Source organism: Tenrec ecaudatus, chromosome 2 (assembly GCF_050624435.1).
Source record: "Tenrec ecaudatus isolate mTenEca1 chromosome 2, mTenEca1.hap1, whole genome shotgun sequence".
NCBI lineage: Eukaryota > Metazoa > Chordata > Mammalia > Afrosoricida > Tenrecidae > Tenrec > Tenrec ecaudatus.
In genome coordinates this window covers 253598566-253621800 of record NC_134531.1, presented here as the reverse complement: position 1 = coordinate 253621800, position 23235 = coordinate 253598566, and the positions used below count along the sequence as shown (strand labels likewise).

At 43.8% G+C, this 23235-nt stretch overlaps 1 protein-coding gene and 1 pseudogene across 3 annotated transcripts in view; one reads left to right on the top strand and one right to left on the bottom strand.

Moving 5' to 3' along the window:
• RIOX2 (ribosomal oxygenase 2) overlaps nt 1-728 on the bottom strand; it is a 34959-nt gene extending 34231 nt beyond the window's left edge. The window contains exon 1 of one of the 3 annotated variants that reach the window (XM_075542435.1): nt 614-728. The gene's annotated coding sequence lies outside the window, so the exon portion shown is untranslated. Of the gene's footprint in view, nt 1-230; nt 591-613 lie in introns of those variants that run through there. The other 2 variants (XM_075542434.1, XM_075542433.1) reach the window with 2 other exon arrangements.
• The window catches only part of LOC142440588 (uncharacterized), a 36364-nt pseudogene that overhangs the window by 80 nt on the left and 13049 nt on the right, over nt 1-23235 (top strand).

Genomic DNA, 23235 nt, shown 5'->3' with positions numbered 1-23235 from the left:
ATAAACAACCTGATTTTATTCACCTGTTGGACAGCCCAAGTGTGGGTCGGACAGGCGACGGACACAGCAATAAACGGGGTGGACAGGATGTCATTTTAAAGTCTAGATGCCGCTCCCTCCCTCCGCCCTTGGATTCGTTTTCCCAGCAGCAGCAGCAGCAGCAGCAGCAGCAGCAGCAGCAGCAGCAGCAGCAGCAGCAGCAGCAGCAGGACACAGCAATTAGGCCCGACCTGACCCGCGACAGGCGGGCACACGTGGCGCCAGTTCCCGGAAGGGACCCCGCGCCGCCGGGCGAATGCAGGGTCACCTCCCGGCTAAGCCTCCCAACTTTCCGGGCGTCCAGTAAAGTCCCCGCTGGTTGAGCACGACGGAGCACGTGGGCCACGCTGGGGACTGAGATGACACTGAGACTCGGGCCATTCCCGACCCCTAGGTCCTCGCTGCCCTGGCCCCGCGGGAACGTCGCTCGGGTGGGGACACAGCCCGCAGCCCCTGCCCCGCCGGGGCCCCGGCCTCTCCCGGACGCCCCGTCCACGCGGACGCGCGCGTGCCCGCCGCCCCACCGGGCCCGGCGGCGGCGACGCGGAGCGCTGCCGGGCTCGCCCCCACTTACCGGCTAGGCCTGTTGCGCGCGGCCGCGCGGCGTCGGGGCGGAGGCTGGGGGCGGGCCCGGCGTGAGCACGCTCCCGGGCGGCGGCGGCGGCGGCGGCGCGCTCGGCCCACCCCCCCTCCCGCCCCCGCCCGGCCCGCCCCCGCCCCCGCCCCCGCCCGCTGGCGGCCGAGGCTCACGCCTAGTCCGGGTGGGCTGCGCCTACAGCTCCCGGGACAACCGTTCTTCCCGCCGGAGGAAACGCCAACGTTTGGGCTTCCCGTTGGGGGCAGTCCAAGGCTCTTGGCTTGGGAGAGTGCGTTCGATTTTAACACTGGTAAAGCGGGGCACCCTTGGTAGAAAACTCATATCCTGGCGCAATAGCCACACGACAGCCGAAAACCCGTGTACCCTAGGCTAGTCGTGCATTCTTTCCAAAATTCGGGACTTTTTTTAAAACGCCGCGGGTCGCGAAAAATTGTTCCAAAGCGGGACGTCTGGTCACCTTATCCGTGGATCTTTTTATGAATGGAGAAACTAAGGCCGGAGATGGATCATGAGCGGTTCAAGTGGGGAGAACTTGTGGGTTGCGTTAGGGGTTGTCTAGGACGCACTGGTTAAGGCACTACGCTAAGTAGTAGGTTGCTAACTGCAAGATTGATGATTCAATCCCCCCATTGGGTCCATGTTCAGATGGCACCCCAGTTAACCCCTGGGAGGCAGGTCGAGTGTTCACGTAGGGTCACTGTGAGTATAAAATCAACTCCGTGGCACCGAGCAGCAGACGTGGCTGTGCAGTGCTGCTTCCCACGAACTCTACTGGAATATAGATCCACTTGCTCCAGAACAGCTGCTCAATCCAATTTAAATGATACTGGATAGTCTTTATGACTATGGCTAGAGATGCAAAGGACAAAGTAAGTATTCAGAATAATGTTGGCCTAACATCTCCTTTTTACTCTAAGATCTGCGTCATTTCGGTGGGTGGCTAAGCAGGCAGGGACTTGATGGCACCCCTCCACTTCGCTGCTAAGTAGGCAGGCGAAGAGGACCCAGAGGGAGCCCTTGTTTCATTTTGCCAAAATAATTGACACCAGCAGCTGTTTCCGTTGGTCTGGAGAGGTATGAGCAGATGTGGACAGTAACAGTGACTCTTGAATTGAGTTCTTACTGTCTGCCAGACACAATACTGTTTGCGTGCTTCCTCCACCACCATATAATTACCCCCACCCCCAATAGCAATCCTGTTTCTGCCAGTTCTGAGGTGTGTGACCTTGAGCTGAATAGAAGAGGTCATAGCAGCTCCAGTTACCCAGCATGGAAATGGCAGAAACAAGTCTCAATAGCAGTCCGTCCACTAGGTCCTGTCAGTCCTTCACTGCGTCATCCGCCTTCCTTTAGAACCTTTGAGCTTTCCGTCGCAATTCCCCAAGAAAAACACGGGTTCCCATCAAATTTCACTCCTTCGGTAAAGATTACTACAACAAACAAACCCCCGCTAATTTCGTTGATTTGATGTTGCTATTCTATCACTTCAAAACATCTATTCAAGGTAATATAGGACCAAACGAATAAAAGCTGCATTGATGTTACAGGGATTCAGAAAATGGCCATTTCTCACCCATGGCCATTAAATGCAAAATCAGTGCTTTGTGTGTGCCATAAAGACAAATTCCAAAGTCAAAGGCAGCATAAAAGACCCCTTTCTCGCAAATAGAATAGTCCCTAGGATGTCCAGCAGAACAAAAGAGCATATTGAAGTCACCTCTACTACGGAAAGTACTATCTGCAGAAAAGTTTGCCTGATGAAAAATTAATTTATCTTTCAATATGTTCTCTCTCATACTTCCTTTGTGATGCAGAGTTCGCTTTGCAGTGTAACAAGCAAAAAAAAAAGTCCTTAATACAGTGCCTGGCATATCTGTATAGAAAAGAGGAGAGGAAATTTGAGGAAGGCCCGAGGGGCAGGGAAAGCCCATGATAAGAATCTACAGTATTCTGAATATGCTGCCTCTGGGTACTTTTGCTTTGTTTTTGTCTTTCATTCTTAGTCCGTGAGTTTTCAAGTTCTTCCAGAAGACATGAAGCGGACTAATGGCGAATATTCAATTTGCTTATTCTGAACATTTGTTAAAAAAAAAAATCAGTGATTTTGTTTCTGCTAAAGGATCCCTGGTGTCACCATGCATTAAGCATTGCACTGCTAACCGGAAGGTTATAGGTTCAGGCTTACCAGACATTTGGGGAGAGGCAGAGAGGCGGTCGGCTTCCATCCTGTGGAGCAACCCCACTCTAGTCTACAGGATCGTTATGATTCGGGAGAGATTCCATGGCATTCTCAGGAAAACAGCGTCAGAGAAGGCTCAGCTCTCCACACCTGTCTGCAGAAGAGCTTACCAAGAGGCCCCCCATTTCTGACGGGGCCGTGACCCTCGGAGGGGTCTGAACACAAGATCTCCAAAAGACAGGAGAGCATTTTCTCCATTCATTTCCCAGGACGTTTTTGAGAAGAGCCAACTTTGTCTATGTTTCCTGCTATCTCCTGGGCCCTTTCCCCTGCAGCCCCAGGATGTAAGCAACTCCTTGTGGCTTCCTGCCGTGCCTGTTTAGCATGGGAGTGAGGCAGCAAAAAGGCATCCCTGCCCTACCCACTTTCGGTCATAAGGATGCTTGGTGCAAAGGATGTCAGAAGCACAGTGTGTGGTTTCGTGTTTAGGGTCATTGGATCTAATCCTATAACGGAAATGACTGAGTGTGTGGGATACAGAAAGGTTTATCGCTAGGTTGTCACACTGCTTGCTAGCACATTGTAAGGTGAACTGCTCAGAAATATCTCCCCGAGGGCACTAGCCATCCAGAGTGATTGTCTGTCCCACCCTAGGTGGGGCCGCACTCTGCTGATAAGGATAGTGGATTGTTTCCCTGAAGGAGAGCCCAGAGACAAAATCGAGCTAACTTAGGGACAAGAGACATTAGGCTGCCATCTTGAATCTAGGGTCCGCCCATCTTGTCACATGTGTACCCCTAATCCCCCCATTCCTATTGCATGTACACCCCTAGCTCATCCCCATTCCTGTCACACAGATGCCTATTGGACAGCCCCTTCCTGTTACGTATGTGGATACTGAAAGGTTGGAGACAGAGGGGCGGAAAAGAGATAGAATTTAGCCAGGAATGTGAAGTTGAGAAAGATTTTATTGAGGCAGAGAAAGAACTCCCGGGAGGGCAGGGAAGCCGCACCTGGCAATGAGGCAATGGGACTGATAGAGGGTGTGAGCTTAAAAAGCACGTGAGCCGGGAAGGGACAAGGAGGTTCTTTGTGCTGCGGTTGCAAGATTCGGGCCAGGTGACGTCCTGTTAGTAAGTCATGTTGTTCCTAGGAATCAATGCTAGGGAGAGGGGGTCCATGTTCTGTCCGGGAAGGCAAGCTCTGTGAATTGCGGAAGGCACGTTCTTTGAAGTTCAGGTGCTTTGAAGCTCAGCCAGGTCAGTTGTCTTCTGGTACAAGGGGGTGCCTTGGCCCGGACCTGGACAAATAGTTACCTGTGATCAGGGGGGCGTGCATGCCCCCTAAGTATATATAAGCTTTGGTTAGAAATATGCTCTCTCTTTCTTCCCTCCTCTCTCTCTCTGCGCAGACCTGGCTGCTGAGAGTATGGCTGTCCCAGAGGTGAGCATGCTACCATAAAATGTGTCTGACGCCTTGACTTTATCTTCTCTCCTATCTCTCATGCTCTATGACTCTGCTATGATCTCTGTATATTATCACCATTCCATTGTTAGAGGCTGGTTTACACTAACAGGAGTGGATGAGCTTGGGTGACTCCTCCCTCTCTGTACTTGCTCAGTTTCTTCATAAAATGAGGCTGGGCCAGATGTTCTGTGATGTCCCATTGCTTGCAAACTTCTGTCAGCCTGAGGATCTGTGTACTAATTTCCACACTGTATTCAGATAAAAATCAGTCTGGTTGGAATCCTTCATTCATTCTACAAACACTGAGAACCCTGGCAAGAGACTAAAGTTGCAGGGACTTTTTATTTTAAGTAATTATTTTTCAATAGAAAGTCATTGCAGGCGCAATTCCAGCTCACACGAACCCTTTAGGACAGAGTAGAACTGCCCATAGGGTTTCCCAGGTTGGCATCTTCACGGAACCATGTTGTCACATCTTTCTTCTGGAAGAGGCTAGTGGGTTCCACAACCACTGACGTTTTGGTGACCAGCCGAGCACCTTGACCACCACAACATGCGTTACTCAACTGCAGGGAGCACACATTCTGCTCTCTACGTAAATGGCGCTCACGTGTGTGTGGTCTCTTGGTTAAGAAAAACAACGTAAGTAATTTCTTTCTTGCATATGCTTCAATTAATACGCATGGTGTTGTTGTGTGTCATTGGGTTGATTTTGACTCCTGGTGACTCCACGTGCTACAGAATGACTCCACAGGGCTTTCTTGGCTGTAATCTTTTTTTTTTAATACTTTTATTGGGGGCTCTTACATCTCTTATCATAATCCATACATTCCTCCAATGTGTCGAGCACATTTGCACATATACCTCCATCATCATTTTCAAAGCATTCTCTTCCCATTTGAGCCCCTGATATCAGTTCCCCATTTCTTCAACCTCCTTCCCTCCTTTCCCTCACAAACTCCTGATGAGTTATAAATTATTTTTTCCATATCTTACATTGTCTTCCATCACCTCTCACTCACTTTTCTGTTATTTGTCCCCCTAGGGGGTTCTAATTGTGATCGATTCCTCCTTTCTCCCCACACCCTCCCCTAATCTTCCTGGTATCTCTACTCTCCTTGTTGACCTTGAGGGGTTTATCTATCTTGGAGTCTCTGCGTTTCGGTCTCTTATCTGTAGCAGTGTGCATGCTCTGGTCTAATCTGATTTGTAAGGTAGAATTGAGGTCATGATAGTGGGGTGAAGGAAGCACCAAAGTCCTAGGGGAAAGTTGTGTGTTTCATTGGGCTAGGCTTTAATCTTTAAAGAAGCAAGTTACCCAGGCTTTCTTCTTTGTCAGAAACAACAAACTAAGTTAAATAACGCTCAAAATTACACAGGCCTTTGGATAACAAAATTGGAATTTAAGAAATCTATGGCACTTTTCAGACTTCCCTTTGAACCTCTGCTGCTGCATCTGTAGAATGTGGGTAATTAAAAGACTTACTTTGAACTTTAAGGGGAGAACTCAAACCTAAGCCCCACTCTCATCAAGTTTCTTCTGTCTTGTAGCAACTCTATTGGTCAGAGTAGATCTGTCCCTTTTCAGTTTCCAAGGCTGTTAATCTTGAGGTGCTGCAGAAAGCCCTATCTTTTTCCTGTGGAGCACCTGGTGAATTTGAACTGTTGACCCCTATGCCAATGTGAATAAGGAATACTTTGAAATTATAAAATGGTATTCACCTGATAGACATAATTGTTAAATCCTTCTAGCACCTAGAACACGACTTCATTGAATGAATTAAATACAATTAGATAAACACACACACACACGGTACCCAAAAAACCCCGAATGGAGCTTTTGTAGTACAAACTCTCTGAGTTAGTGCACCTAGTGGTGTCACCTGGGAAGATTCTCTCTGGTTACAGTGATTTTTTTTCATGAAAGCAATTTCCCTCAAACCTCATTTGTGTGTGTGTGTGTGTGTGTGTGTGTGTGCGCATATGCCAATTTAAGGGGACAGCATGTGGCTGTGAATTTTTGTTTGGGAAAAATGCTGCTAAAACAATTGTGATGTTGAATGTGGCTTACATGGACAGCGCTATGGGAAAAATTGAAGTGTACGAATGGTTCTCTCATTTCAAAAGTGGTGAAATGTCCATTGATGGCAAACCTCGTTCTGGACACCTGTTAACTTCCTGAACAGATGAAAATGTGGACTGGTAGTGCATTTGGACTTCATTCTACCAGGTCAGAATCTTAATCAAGCTTTCTATTTGGAGGTGCTGAAAAGATAGCATAACAATGTGCCACCATAAAAGGTCTGATTTGTGGCAGACTGGGGACTGGTTTTGCCACCATGACAATGCGCCTGCTCATGCAACCATCTCAGTGCACCAGTTTTTGGCAAAAAGCAGCATGCCTCTCTTGCCCCACACACCTGACCTCACTCCATACAACTTCTTTTTGTTTCTGCGAATGAAGAGGGTCCTAAAGGACAGTGAATTGCTAGCGAAGTCGAAGAGGCGAAGAAAACCATGAGGGAGGTGCTGTCAGCCATCTAAACAAGTGAGTTTGAAAAAGGAACAGAATCACAGATTTGACAAATGTGGTACACGTAATGGAGAGTACTTTGAAGGTAATAATGCTGTTTTGTAAAAAAAATTTAAATACATAACTTTGAGATTTTTGCAGGTTTTTTGGGTACCCCCTTATATATATTCTCAAGTGTGTATGTGCATGTTGGGAACCGGACATAATCAGCCTGACAAAACCGACTCCATACTGTCTGCCCGGCAGGGCTAAAGCCACGTCACCTCAACCTTATCTTATCCTGACACACACCAGATGGCCTACCCTTGTCTGCTCCAGCACCAGACATTCCAACCGTAGATTTGTGTCTGCCTACCCTGTGTGCTCTACCCCCCCGCCCTTCCTTTTTTTACCTTCCCTTGGAATTTCTTTGTTTGCCTCACCCTTTAAAAAGAGGCTTGTGTAGCAATAAACTGAGACCTTGACAAGAATCTGCTTGGTCTCGCTCCTCTCTCTCTCTCTCTCTCTCTCTCTCTCTCTCTCTCTCTCTCTCTCTCTCTCTCTCGCCTGTTTCTCTTTCAGGCTGGGTCCCCCTCGGAAACCCCTCGAATAACTGAGTCCCGCTGGTCGGGGCGTGTGCATGTGCACAATTCACTTCACTGACAAAAAAAATATAAGCAAGAGATCTCCCAATGGATGTTATGGAATGACTTGGGAATTTCAGTAACTTCCAAAGAACCAAATTTGTTTAAGAATAATCCAAATAAAAGCCTTTCAAAATTAAAGTCATTATCCATCTAGAAGAATTCAATACATTGATTAAAGAAAGCTTACCATCTTGGTTCTGAATTATATTTTACATTTGTAGGAACCTACATTTTAGACACCTGAGAGACAGGAAAGGAGTTTTTTCAATTCTGAGAACTAAATTAGAATAGTTTATAAAATTGAATTGGGTTAAAATTACCAATTTGCTTGCTTGCAGTGTAATTCCTTTTACAGCCAGTGTCTGTAAGAATACAACTTTCCTCTAGTTCCTAAATGCTTCCTCCTCCCCCACTATCATGATCCCAATTCTACCTTGCAAGTCTGGCTAGACCAGATGATGGACACTGGTACAGGGAATCCAGGGCAGATAATCCTTTCAGGACCAGTGGTGTGAGTGGCAATACTGGGAACGTAGAGTGAGGGTAGGTTCGAAAGGGGGACCCGATTATAAGGATCTACATGTTACCTCCTCCCTGGGGGATGGACAACAAAAAAGTGGGTGAAGGGAATGGTTGGACAGGACAAGATATGACAAAATAATAATTTATAAATTATCAAGGGCACATGAGGGAGCAGGGAAGGAGGGGAAAAATGAGGACCTGATGCCAGGGGCTGAAGTGGAGAGCAAATGTTTTGAGAATGATGAGGGCAATGAATGTACAAATGTGCTTTACACCATGGATGTATGTATGGATTGTGATAAGAGTTATATAAGCCCCTAATAAAATGATTAAGCAAACAAAAAAAGAAAGTCAGTGCTTGGCATGACCTCTTTACTAACACTGCAGACTTCCTTTCCCCGATGGCCTGGCCCCACTGGGGAACCCATGGCTAAGGATTTGGTTGATGAAATGGCTCTTTCCTTAAAGCAGGGGTGGAGAACCTCTGACACACAGGTCATATAATACCCACGAAATCATCAATATCAGCTAACGTCACATGCTCCACCAAAGAGAGGCAGTTCTACCATCACATTACAAACAAACCAAATGCACTCCCATTGCATTGATGTAGACTCATTGCCAATAACGACGGGGACAGAGGAATAGCAAGTGTTCTACAATTGATGGTGAGGAGGGTGCAGTGCTCCTGTTTGTGTTTGATCAATTGAAATGTATCCGAGAGGAATAACTAAGAAGCGAGCAATGGGTAAACATGATTGTGGGACAGGAGGAAAGGAAAAAGAAAAAGCTGAAAGAAGAAAGTAAGTATATATATCTAAGTATAAATATAGATATGTATATATGCAAATATATAAAGATAGGTGTATTTGTCTATGTATGTATATATATGTAAATACAACAAGGAAGAAGATGGACTTTGGGCCTCTACTTAAATCTCACACCAGGACAGGAATGGTTTGTTCTAATAATGTGGTACTATATGCTATTCACCTTCCCAACACTATTGCTGAAGACAAAATGGGAGCCTAAGCAAATGTGGTAGAGAAAGCTGATAGTGCCTACCTATTAGAAGATATAGTGTCTGGGGTCTTAAAGGCTTGAAGTCAAACAAACAGCCATCTAACAGGGATTCAACAAAGCCCACATGGAAGAAGCACACCAGCCTGTGTGATCATGAGGTGTTGATGGGGGATAGGTATCAGAAGTTCAAAAACAAGCAAGCAAATTGATGTGAAGAAGCATGGACAAAGTGAAGACCCCAAACCCAGCTGTAATAGAATTGGACCGTCCTTCACAGAATGGCCAGATGGGAGCAATGATAAATCTAGGGAGCAGAATAGCACTGATGAAACACATGACTATCCTCTAGCTCTTTAGTATTTCTTCCCTTACTATTATGGTCTTTTACCTCATTGATCTTACTAGAACTGTGTATGTTCATTTCTATAATTAAGCGCATTTGATGCCTGAAAGCCAAGATCGATAACCCTTTTGAAACAGTTACAGGAGTAATGGCTCCCTGAGGCTATGGGAAGGGATGTGTGTGGAGAAGCGGGGGAAGCATGAGCTGATAGCAATGATGACTGTATAACCCCACTTGAAGGGAACAAATAACAGAATTGCAAGTGAACAGATATATTGGATGGTATAATATACAGCAAATAATAATTATAATGTACAATGAGAAGAGTACCTGTGGAGGGGGGGGATTAAGGGAAACTGATATCAAAGAGTTCAAGAAAAAGAAAACATTTTGAAACTAATGGTGGTAGCAATTGTAAAATCATGCTTGATCCCACTGAATAATGGATTGCTGTAAAATCTTTAAGAGCTCCCAATAAAATGATACACAAACAACAAAACACTGCCAACAAGTTGATTCTGACTCAGAGACCCTAAAGGAGAGGGCAGAACTGCCCCGTGGGTTTCCAAGAGCAGGAGTAGAAATCCCAGTCTTTGTCCTGCAGAGGAGCAGGTGGGTTTTAACTGCTGGCCTTGCAGTTAGCAGGCAAATGCAGATGCTTGGTTATTTCATGACATCTTTGACCAAATATCGCAGGCTAATTTTTGAGCTGACAATTTTGGATGGCCCAAGAATGATGTTATAAAGTATCTCAGTGGCCCTGGGTGGAACAAGTTTCCCCACCCTTGCCTTACAGAGCTGTTGCTACTTACCTTTGATCTTGAAGTACACCTGTGCAGAATTCTGAGAAGAATCAGTTCTGTATGACGGTCCCAGCAGAAGTGCTGTATGTTCATAGCCTTTGGGTTGCTTTTTTTAAAAAAAGTAAACAACCCCCTACTGGAAATATTTCCTAAGTGACTAATGAAGATTGTGTAGATGGGTACAAGGATTCATCATTTCTGTGGTATATTAGTTTGTTGATTTTTTCCTTTTTTTAAGTTGCTCATAATGACCTAATAATGACTAATCCATTGATCTGCAGCAACTAATGTGTCTACCAATAATTGTTTTGTTTTAAGAAAGAGAAAAATATCTTTTACATTAACTGCTCCTGAATATGGAAAAAGAAAATAACCCTGGGAAGCTAATACACTAATGTTAATTATAGAAAATCAGATATATATTCTTTGGTGAAATGACTTGTGCAGGGAAGGTGGCAAGCGGCAGAAATGCACATGCCAAGTCCTTTACTGCCCCCATTGTCCCATTGGCATCACATGAAAATCCAAATGCAAAGATGAAAGCACTAAGAACTTCAAGCCAGGGACTGCAGAACATTGCATTCACAGTGTGCGGCCCTGTGTGGACACGCTTCCATGTTGCCCACCCATGAAGAAGGCCCCGTCTGCCTGCCGTTCCGCAGACACAAAGCCAAGAGAGTTAACATCTCTATCATTTAAGCAACAAGACTTGCTGATCCCTTCCCTACTCTTTGCCTTCCATCCACTGGAAAACCTGTGGGGATAGGGAAAGAGTTGGGAGGGAAGCGTCATATCAACGAACAGATTCTAACCTTATTTCTGAAACAGGGTTCTCCGTCCAGAGGTTAGCCCTCTGCTGGGGAAGGGAAAAGAGATATGAGTCACATTAGCTTTTAAAACTGAAAACAAATCTTTATTACCAAGGTGAGTGCTTTGTTCAGAGAGGCCCCTCCGAAGAAGGATTGGTGATGTTTGCAGAAAAACCTGCCCTTGAGCACAGTTCTGCTCTGACATGTGTGGGGTCAGCATCAGTTAGCATCCACTTGAGGGTAATTGGTTTTTGGTAAGTGTGTGTGTGTGTGTGTGTGTGTGTGTGTGTGCATGTTGGTGTTTGCGGACTTTTCTGTCAATGGGAAGATTTATAAAAGCGTAGGGTGCTGTCAATTTGTCCATCAGGTCACTGCCTGATGGTGCCACCTTGTGGCCGTAGCCTTGTCATAAGGAGGACCCCAGGAGCTTCTCTCTCTCAGCCTTCCCCTTCTTGCTTATTGGCCACCCTGAGCGCTGCCAGAGCCCTGCCAGGTTTCCACCAAGCTGGGGTCCACAAGACTTTGCAATCACTAGCCTGTGATCTCCCTCCATTCTGCATGATGGCGTGTGACTATGTGAATATGAGGAGGGCTTGTGCACTTGTATTGCACTGGGCTGAGATGTTTTCTTGATATTTAATTACTTCTTTAAGATAAAGGTCTTTCTTACACATATATGAGTGTCAAATGAATTTGTCTCTCTAGGCAACCCAGCCTAACACATTGACTAATTGATTGAAAAAAACCACTCAAAGGATCCAAAAAGATATGTCATCTGCTTGAGATGCCATTGAGGGGAAGGAAAGGAGTAGGCAGTGAGGCTCAGTTTACCACTCACTGACCAGCGGCATTTTCAGTCAACACCTATAACAAGTTCAAACAGTTTCATATCAAATGCAATTCAGCAATATGATGTGATTAGGTCACACTAACCAAATACAGTTGACCAGGAATCTCAAAGTTCATCAGTATGGTTCACCACATAAAAGCGACAAATGATAAGATCACAATATAACTTTAATCTGAAATGGACTGATCATTTCAGTTAAGATGGCTTGTGATATTGGTTACTTAATGATCAATATGTAATTAAATGTTTCAATAGCTCAGGGACAGATCTTTTGTACAAGTGAGCAGAAATCATCTGAGTGCATTAAGCTAGACCAGAACATTATCTAAAATGACAAAATGCAATTTATCCTACATCCAAATCCGCCGTCCGCTACCAAGATATAGGGCTTCAAGAGTACATTTAGGCCACGTGTTGTCTTCCTTTTGCCTTATTTTTTCATAATACGTTTTAAGGTTACATTCATTATGAGAACTTATTTGGGGGAAACCTTTTTTCTCTTCGACCTGGACTATATGCTTAAAAACCGACTCCTTTCGCATTAATTCACCATTTAATTTAAATTTGACTTCATCCGTGGTAGAACCTAATGTTAAGTTATTTGGGGGTTTGTGATTGTTCCTTAAATTCATTTGATGTGTACGTTTGGACTTAGAGAAACTTCTTTGAAATGCAAAAGCCTGAACACGCTTGCATTACTGATCTCTAATATAAGAAGAGTAGATATGAATGTGGGTGGAAGTACTTCCTTCTATCTTGGAATTAGAGTCATCTTTGGAGTAGAGAATATTGGAACCTATGTGTCACCTGAGGAACCCTGGTGGTGCACAGCTAAAGAGCTTGCTATTCACTGGTAGGTTGACAGTTCGAAACCCCAGCTGCTCTTAGGGACAGGGAAGATGAGGCTGGCTTCCATGAGGCTGACAGTTGGGGAAACTATTTGGAGTGGCTCTGCACTGTCGTATAAGGTCACTATGAGTCAGAATAAACTTGAGGGCAACGGATTGTACCTGTTACCTATAAACCTATGTGTCTTGTCTACCAAACTTCAGAAAGTCTTCTATTTCACAATAGGCAATCTGTCACTGAGGACATTACAACTTCTCTACTTTTGATTGCCTAAGACACAATGTAGCCAGCCAGAAGCACAATTTTGTAAGAAGTCTTTGAAGCATTCTTGTAGATGATAAGTTTCTCTTGTGAAGTGCACTGACCCTGGAATTAAAGCTAAGACCACAACCTTCAGATCACCTAATGGATAATTGAGCATGGCTCAATGTTCCCTACAACAAACTAAAACCACAACACCAATACATACACACCCCATTGTACTTGTTTGTCAGAGACGCTGAGAAATACTTGTTTGACACTTGGCTCCACCATTTGTCAAGAGAGCAAGTGATTGAAATGGAAAACCAGAGTAGGGTGCAGACAATGATGAACTTTGTCTGAGCTCTGTATTCCTAGAAAACACCAAAAGTTGGGACAAACTTTTACTGTTTCATGATCTGGGAAAGGACCACCATGCTCACCTACATTCCTGAATAAGGTCCACCTTCCTCATTAAATAAGACACACTTATTTACCTGCTCTATGAACACTGACATGTCAGTAGTTCAATCCCACCAGCCACTTCATGGGAGAAAAATGAGGCTGTCTATTCCCGTAAAGATCTATCATGTCTGAAGCAGAATATAGGAGCCTTGGTGGCTTAATGGGTTACACGTTGAGTTTCCAACTGCAAGGTCTGCAGTTCAAACCCAACAGCTTCTCTGAAAGAGCTAAATGAAGCATTTTACTCTCACAAAGATTTACAGCCTGGGAAACCCATAGAAGCGGTAGTCCTCGGTCTTATTGCATTGCTGTGAGTTGGACTGAGTTCAATAACAGTGGGATGAGCAGAAGAGACTGAATAGCAGTGCATTTAAGTTTGAGATGAACCTTCTTCTTCTTCTTTGAGACATTCCCAGTAATGAACATTTTCCCTATTACAGTAGCTCAGACCAACTCATTTCCTTAATTTTCACGAATACCTTACCCTTTATAGTTCTTTAAAAAAGAGAGAAGGCATAAATTCATTGTTCCATCTAGGGGAGTCAAATTGTAATGGAACCAGAAATGAGATGACTTTTGATTTAAGCAGTGTTGGCAGTATGAATGATACAAAGCGTGTTTAGAAAGAGCGGATGGTCTCATTGCATAGATGCAGTAGGTGGAGGGCCACAGTCAGCTGCTTCGCTTAATGTCCTGCCAGGAAATAACAGCAGCACCAGCTAAATATTGCCATTGAAAAGTGATTTATTTACTGTCTTCTCCCACTTACTTGAGAATGTTGTTTAATTACTTTTGAATTTGACCTTAAATACTAATTGGGTATAGTTTGAGTCCTCATGAATCTTCATGCTTTATATGTTTGGAAAATCTGAACAGACTTATGAGGGGCACTATAAAGAATTATAACCTTTACTGATGAAAACTAAACCATTTTCAAGAATTAAGCCAACGTGGCCATAGTTATAAGTTTGAGATAGCACATCTGCAAATATTTTCAGTCCTCGTTACTCTCTTCACACAGAAAACACAAACTTGTGGTGGCAATTACATGGAAGGGACGTTCTCAATAAATAAGATCACTTTTAATGTAAGTTATTTGTACTGGGAAATGTCATGGCAGTGGAGGTAGCTGACTTCCTCTAACTTCACGAGGGGAATAAATAAATCACCATCAGCAGCCTGTGTGTGCAGAAGGCTGATTCAAATGAAGCAGAAATCAGACTTGTTTCGACCTTTCAACCTTTCTACCAATTCTGATACCAACTGTCCCTCCTATGGCACCTTCAATGTCATTGCAGTGGCCACATACAACTCACCGACCCTACTCGCAGAGAGGGACTTTCTGAGGGAGGTGTGGGTATCAGTAGGTGCTGGTGAGTTGGTTCTGACTCATCGTAACCTTATGTACATCACAGTGAAGCATTGCCCAGTCCTGTGCCGTTCTCATACATGTTCCTGTGTTTGAAGCCATTGTTGTAGCCCCTGTGTCGGTGTAAATCCATCTCACGGAGGGTCTTTTGTTGTTTGCACTGACCTTCTGTAGCACACACAATGTTCTTCTCTAAGAATTGGTCCCCCTTGATAACATGCCCAAAGTGGATTCAGCCACCCTCCCTTCTAAGGAGCATTCTGACTATTACTTCCTCCAAAAGAGAGTTCTTCATTCTTCTGAAAGTCCATTCTATGATCAGTATTCTTTAAGAAGACCATCATTCAAAAGCTTCAATTCTTTGTTTGTTCTTATTCATTGTGTAGCTCTTGCATGCTTATGAGGTGAAACTATTATGGCTTGGGTAGGGTGAACCTTAGTCCTCAAAGTGATACCTTGGTTTTTTATCATTTTGAAGAGGTCTTTTTGTAGCATAGTTTCCCTGTGTGATACTATATCTACACCTTCATATCAAGAGAGAGAGAGAGAGAGAGAGAGAGAGAATTTAGCTTAGTGAAAGGACTCATGCTCTTGTAGAATCTGGCAAGTCCCAAATCCATGGGGCTGATGAACCCAAGATGGGCAGGTAGGTCAAATGGCAGGCTGCTGACCTACAGGCTAGGAGGTGATGGATCCCCAAGTCGGCAGGCAATAAAGCAGGCTACAGGCTCAAGTTCCAAGAACTGAGGTCAGATGATATAAGCCAGATTCAGCATTTTGTGAATTAGCCTGCCATTCGTTTTGCCATAACATCCATATATATTGGCTGCAAACCATGCCCTCAAGGAAGCTAGCTTTCCAACTGATTGATCACATCAGATACATTGTCTAGATGGCTACATACATCACAAAATGGAAGATAACGACATCATGACAAAACCGCAAGACCACCAGGAATCATGACCCAGCAAAGCTGACACAGCCTTTGCCATTGCATACAGGAAACTTCAACAGATAAATAAGAAGAATCTTCTTTTGGGGACCAAAAAGAAACAACTAAAAATAAAAACTTCTCTTCATTTACCTGGACGCACACACACGAGTAAGTTCTTGTGGTAAACAGAGACTCTTAAAGGAATTAAGTCCTGAACTTCGAATATGGCTATAGGTGAATCTGTTCCTAAAATAAATTTGCTTCCAAATATCCTTTCTGCTGCTAATTGTAACTGATTGTAATGGTACATAAGAGGAAATAACTGAAATATCACATAGGGAGAGATATGATATGTCAGTTCATTGTCTTATTCCATAGCATATATATAATAGGGAAAAAGTGACATAGAAAATTGTTCATCATGCAGAAAAGAACACTGGTCACAAAATGACATTTTTTATTTCCATTCTCCAATGGGAGGTAAATTTAATAAATGCAGGAAACATGCCATTCTTTCATGATTATATTACCAGCAGGAAGCAGAGTGTTTGGTGTTCCTAATACATACAGTAGTCTACATATGCTGCCCTACAGGCTAGGAGGTGAAATATATACAAACAATTCCATTAGAAAAGATGGGTTATGAAAAAAAAAAAAGAAAAGATGGGTTATGCATAGACAAACTACAAGAACATATATTAAAATGTTGACAATATTTAACACTGGGCAGATAATTATTCCTTTTTTCTTTACCAATTGATATTTTAAATTTTTATATTCAAATTGTATACTTTTGTCATCAGAAGACACAACGTAAACTTAAGCTAAAATTTATTTTTTTCATAGGGTTTTCCAGAGCAATAGTATAGTACGGTAACTATCATTTGATATCTAATTTACATACATATAATTAATATTTTTGTGTATCATTTATTACAGTAAACTATAGTAATTATAATAAATGTGGAACTCACTTCTATAGTCAGGCGATTTACAGAGCTGGCTGCCTTCTTCTTGAACTGAAACACCAGCTTATTTATCCAGCTTATTCCTCACTGAACCATGCCAGGCAGTCTGTTGTGGATTGTGATCAGTAAATGAAGTGAAAATCCAAACAAAGTGACAGTTACATGCTGTCTGCCACTCATATATTTTTCAGGTAACTATGGTTTGTTTCTTCCTGAAATAAGAACAAAATCAGAAACGTTATTGCTCCCTGGTAGAAACAGCATTAGCAGGAGCAGCTTTGCCCTTATAGAATTCACAAGCCACCACATTGAGGAGGACGAAAAGGGGTTAAACCCTCCAGAGCGCAGGCTGAATGCTCTCATGATTCCCTTGAGCACCACACACATTTTGATGTTCACCAATAGACCTTTCTTACTGAAGAATGCTATGCCTGGGCTTCCGGACATTAACAAGGGTTACGTTGGATTGGCTAACAATTGTGCAGTAAGGCTCTTCAAGAGAAAGCAGCTTGTTTATGTGGTGCCATAGATGCCCATTCTTCTACCCTCTCCTCGATTGCCAGCGGTATTGCGTGATGCACTCATACTAAAACTGTGAAGTGAGTAGACCCAGGGGAAATATTAGACAGTCTGAATGCTGTAGATCAAAGGAGATGAAATATAGCAATGTCTGAAGAACCAGAATTGAAAGAAGGTGTAGTGCAATTTTGGTCTGGTCGATTGTAGATTCAACCTTTTAGAACATCAATCAGAAACTGAATACACAAAATGAGAAATGTTAATCCAATTATGGCACTCTGTTTAATAATAAATACAAATTTCTAAAGATACTTAGCATAAGAACCTGTGCTTAAGCCTGAAAATAAAAACCAGCCAAAATGCGATTACGATTGACTAAGTGTGTTAGTCTGGGTAGACTAGAGAATAAAATCCATGGACACACATATCTGTATAAGAAAGAGATTTATATATGAGAGCAATTGAAAAAACATTGAGAAAACATCCCAGTCCAGTCCAGATCAAGTCCATAAGTCTCATATTAGCCCATATGTCTGAAACCAATCTGTAAAGTCCTCTTCAGACTGACAAAACACATGCAATGACACCGAATGTAGAAGATCACAGGCCAGTGGGTAGAAAGTCTTTGGATCCAGTGTCACTGGAAATATCTCAGCGCTGGCAGGGGTCTCTGCATGGCTTCTCCAGCTTCCAGGGCTACATCAGGTTGGGTCCATGTGTCTTGTCAGCTGCAATGTCTCCCAGTGAGTGGCAGAGAGAGAAGTGTCTCCTGCCTTCAAGGAGGAAATACCAGATTTCCCAGAATTCTCAGGAGAAGGCCATGCCCACATAGAAGCCTCATTGGCTATGATCCGATTGACAGACTAGACTTCACCACGTCACTCAAAATCCTCAAATTGACTAACGATTATATATCTATCACATCAAGCTTAAAAACTACTATAGTAACAATCAATCTATAGTTAAATATAGAAAGGCATTAAGTAAATTCTATTAGCTCAGTTTTGGACAGTGTCCTAGAAAGAGATAATCCTTTAAAAATTAGAAATTGGAAAGCCGTGTTCAAAATACAGAAAGCAGAGAAATGCCAAGGGTTTGCTTCCTTTTAGACTTTCCATTTCAAGGTCTGTACACATTTCATTGTAATACTTTCCTTTGTCTCCCCCACCTGCCCTTCAAAATCTTCTGTACAGCTCTTTTACTTCATCATTTCCTTTAGCTACTTTTTAAAAATCTTTTTCATTCTTTATGTACGATGTCCTTCGTGTCATCTCACCACTCCGTACACAAGAGGTACCTGCGTCTTTTTAGTAGGCATCACATTCACAGGTATCCGCTCTCTTGGGCCTGCTAGACTGTGAATTCAGTGACAGCAAGAATGGCATAACCCCAGCAAACAAACCAGCCAACCAACCCAGGGCCATCAACCCCGTGCCATTCATGAAGCCCCTCTTGAGGGATTCAGCGGTGGTAAATCTATGAGGGCAGGCAGTCTCATTTTTCTCCTGAATTCACAGTAGATCATGCTTGCACATGTATGTGGTCAATAAGTATTGCATCTTGTTTTAGGACACAAAAGAGACCTCAAGTCTAAAATGTACCTTAAGGAGAATATTTATTCAGTCTTAAATAAGAGAAGGTAAGATGAAGAAAAAGACAGAGCATATGGATCAAGGAGACAGCATGAGGTCTGTTATGAATACCAAATAGAAAAAATATAAGCGACCTGATTTTCAAAAACTTCATTGTTATTAGATTAGAATCTTTGGGGGGGTAAACTTGTTTTATTTTACAGTAAAACTTGTTTTGTTTGGAAAAATAATGGATTTTAAAGAAAAACCTGTAGTTAAGACAAAACATGTGTTAGCCAGATATTGGGACAACTGAAAGCAATGATGCACATAAAATACATACTTTGCGTATAAGAAGACATGACCAGAAACTGCGTTTGCTCCGCCCTGGAGTCATGAAGTCAGGCCAGTTAACCACAACTCTTTCCAAACTTCTGAGAGCTGGTTTCGTTTCCAAACTACCTACCTGAAAGGAGAGCCAACTGCAGCTACTTGAGGCGAGACATTGACTCCTTGCGTCACCAAGCGCCACGCCATTCCATCTGGAGTCAAGAGTAGCAGGAAGAGGAACTTTGCCTGTGAGCTGACTCTACCGGAAACCCCACACCACAAACCCGGGATTCTTTTGCTTTGTGTGTTATACGTTTAACGTTGTCACTGCCCTGCCTTGTGCTGTCCTTTCCTCCAAGTAGCTCGCAGGACACCACAGGTCTCTGAATTAGTTTATGGCTTTGTTATCCTGGAAAGACACAATTTTGTGTTAGTCATGTTTTTTATTAAATCATTTTATTAGGGCTCATACAACTCTTTTCACAATCTACACATACATCAATTGTGTAAAGCACACTTATACATTCATTGCCCTCATCATTCTCAAAACTTGCTTTCCTCTTGGGTTCCTGGAATCAGTTCCTCATTTTCCTTTTTCCTCTACCTCTCCCTTCCTGCTCCCCTCTCCCTCATGAACCCTTAATAATTTATAAATTATTATTTTATCTTATCTTAGACTGCCCGGCGTCTCCCTTCATCGACTTTTCTGTTTCCCGTCCCCCAGGGAGGAGGTTATATATAGATCCTTGTGATCGGTTCCCCCTTCCTATCCCCCCTTCCCTCCCAGTATCGCCACTCTCACCACTGGTCCTGATGGGTTCATCTGTCCTGGATTCCATGTTTCCAGTTCCTACCTGTACCTCTGTGCATCCTCTGGTCTAACCAGGTTTGCAAGGTATAATTGGAATCATGATAGTTGGGGGGAGGAAGCGTTTAAGAAAGAGGAAGATTGTGAGTTTCATTATTGCTACACTGAACCCTGAGTGACTCATCTCCTCCCCACTACCCCTCTGCAAGGAGTGTCCAGTTGTCTACAGATGGGCATTGGGTCCCCATCACATGCTCGCTCATTCACAATGATATAATTCCTCACCTCCCCCCGTCCCCCCCACACACACACATTTGGTGTGTGAAACCTGGTCTCCTCGGCCCTTCATAATCACACATGCTGGTGTGCTGCTTCCATGTGGGTTTTGTTGCTTCTGAGCTAGATGGCCGCTTGGTTACTTTCAAGCCTTTTAGACCCCAGACGCTATATCTCTCAATAGCCGGGCACCATTAGCTTTCTTCACCACACTTACTTATGTCTTCAGTGTTTCTGTGGGGAAGGTGATTACACAATGATGGTTTTTGTTCTTTGGTGTCTGCTTCCTGGTCCCTTCAACACCTCATGACCACATAGGCTTGTGTGCTTCTTCTCTGTATGCTTTGTTGCTTCTGAGCTAGATGACCACTTGTTTGCCTTCAAGCCTTTAAGACCTGAGATGCTATATCTTTTGATAGCCAGGCACCATCAGCTTTCTTCATGATGTTTGCTTATGCACACATTTGTCTTCAGCGATCATATCGGAAAGGTGGGTATCATGGAATGACCATTTAGCTGACCAAGGTGCTTTTGTATTAAGGGACTGTGCACACGGAGCCCCAATGTCTACTTGCTACCCTACTATTAAACTATAAATATGTGCACATAGGTCTATTTCCAGCATAATCATAAATATATTTACATATGTACATGTCTATATTTAGGCTTCTATGTGTGCCCTTAGCCTCCTAATCCTTTCCTCTATTTCCTTACACTTTCCTCCTGTCCCACTACCATGTTCAGCCTTCATTCTGGTTTCAGTTATTCCTCTCAGTTACCTTGCCCTTGGTCACTCCCTACCAGTCCTCCCATCCCCTCCCTCCACTGGTTTTGAACCACTCATTGTTCCCTTGTCCTGTGTTGGCCAACACCTCCTCCCTTCCCCTGCCTCCCACACTCTCATGTCCCTCTGGGACCGTTGGTCCCGTTATTTTCTTCTCACATTGTTTGTCCAGCCTATCTTATCTAGATAGACCTGCAGATATAGTAATATGTGCAAAAAATTGTGGATGGCTTTGACAGCACCAAACAAAGTGGCACATAAGAACATGGCAATGACTGCAGTAACACCAACAAGCTAACAAACAAAAAAGCCACTGACATACAAAATTTAAAAGAAGAGAAAACAAACAGCCTGTTAATAGTTCAAAGTCTGTTTGTTGGCCTTTAGGAGTGTTTTCCAGACGAGTCTGATGTGGTGCCATGTTCTGGCCCCAAAGTCCATCCTTTATACTCCCTCGGGATCCCTTTGCTCTGCTTCCTCCACTGCTCCATTGCACGCCCCAGTGTTTTGCCTCAGTATGATGGGGTCAGCTCAGTTGCACATCCCACAGTGTGTCTCCGGTGCTGTCCCGTGTAGGGCCATGGGTCAGTGCAGGATGTCGCATCTCGCCGTGGAACCGGCTATATGGTCCTCTCTATACATTGGGCCCTTTGAGCCGGGCTATCATCCTCTGAGCTTGGTGGGCCCAGGTGTGCTCTGCTCCATTCCTCCTCCTTCCTTTGCTTCAGCTTCCTTCTGGGTGTGCTGTGGTAGCTCAGTTCCTTTCCCACACCAGACGATCTATTTTCATCTTCCCTGGTGGGGGTCGGGCTGATTCTGGTTAGGGCCGGAGTATGGTCCAGTTTTTTTGTGAATTGCTCTCCTGGTTTGGCATGTCATGGCGGGGTCTGTATGCATGTTCCAGTTCTTTGGGGACACAACCAATACTCTCCCCCCTGGGTGAGTTAGTCTTCTGTTCCCCTCGTGCCATCAACTCAGTTTCTCCCCACCCTGCTTCTCCCTCACCTACCCCCCTTCCCCTTCTTTATGTTGGACTCTCATGTACCTCCCTAGGTGTGGTCTGCCCTCCCCCCCAACTATCTATGCTTCTACCCATTTATTGCAAGATAGGTTTTTATTCTATATTCCTGGGTGCAGATTGTACTAACCTCAGGGGACTCAAGTTATACCTGTCCTTTTGAGTTTGGCTTACCTCGCTTAACATGATTCCTTCCAACTTTTCCCACGAAATGACGTGTTCCATGTGATCGTCTGTGCTTTTCAGTGCTGCATAGTACTCCATTGTGTGTATGTGCCAGAGTTCACTAATCCACTCAACTATCGATGGAAACTTAGACTGTTTCCAGGTCTTTGTGATTGTGAATTGTGCTGCAATAAACATTGGAGCACGTATGACTGGCCGTGTTTTATTTGCTGCTTCCTCCGGGTTTGTGCCCAGTAAAGGGATGACTGAGTCATAAGGTAGATCAATTTCCATTTTCTTTAAATATCTCCAGATTGCTTTCCACAGTGGCTGTACAAATCTACACGACCACCAGCAGTGGAGGAGGGTTCCTACTTCACCACAGCCCCTCCAGCACTTGTTACTCTCTGATTTGCTGATTTGGGCTAGCCTCAGGGGTGTTAGGTGGTATCTCATGGTTGTTTTGATTTGCATTTCTCTTATGATTAAGGACCTGGAACACTTTCTCATATGCTTATTGGCCATTTGGGTCTCCTCCCTAGTGAAAGTTCTTTTCTGTTCTTTTGCCCACTTCCTTAGGGGGTTAACTGTTTTCCTCTTTTTGCAGGTCATGATGGTGTTGTATATTTTAGTAATGAGTCCTTTATCCAATGTGTCATTACTAAAATTCCTCCCCCAGTCTGTGGGTTGTCTTATCCCCTCTTGGTGAAGTATTTCAAGGTGTACAGGTGCTTTATTCTTATTAAATCCCATTTGTCAATTTCCAGTTCACCTGTGTGTGTACCCTTCCCTATTGCAGTGAGCCTAGGAATTCCCTGGGCCCGTGCTCTGAGGTTAGTCCCAATTCCCTCATTGATGGTCCTGATGGTTTGGGGTTTGACTACTAGGTCTGTGATCCACCTTGAGTGTATTCTTGTGCATGGGGTGAGGTAAAGGTCTTGCTTCATCTTTCTACATGTGGATATCCATTGTTTTCAGCACCACTTGTCAAAAAGGGCATCCACTTCCCACTTGATGGTTTTGGGACCCTTGTCGAAGATCAGTTGTCTATATGCTGATGGTTTTACTCCTGGGCTTTCTATTCATTTCTACTGGTCTTAGTGTCTATTGTTGTGCCAGTACCATGCTGTTTTGACCACTGTAGCTG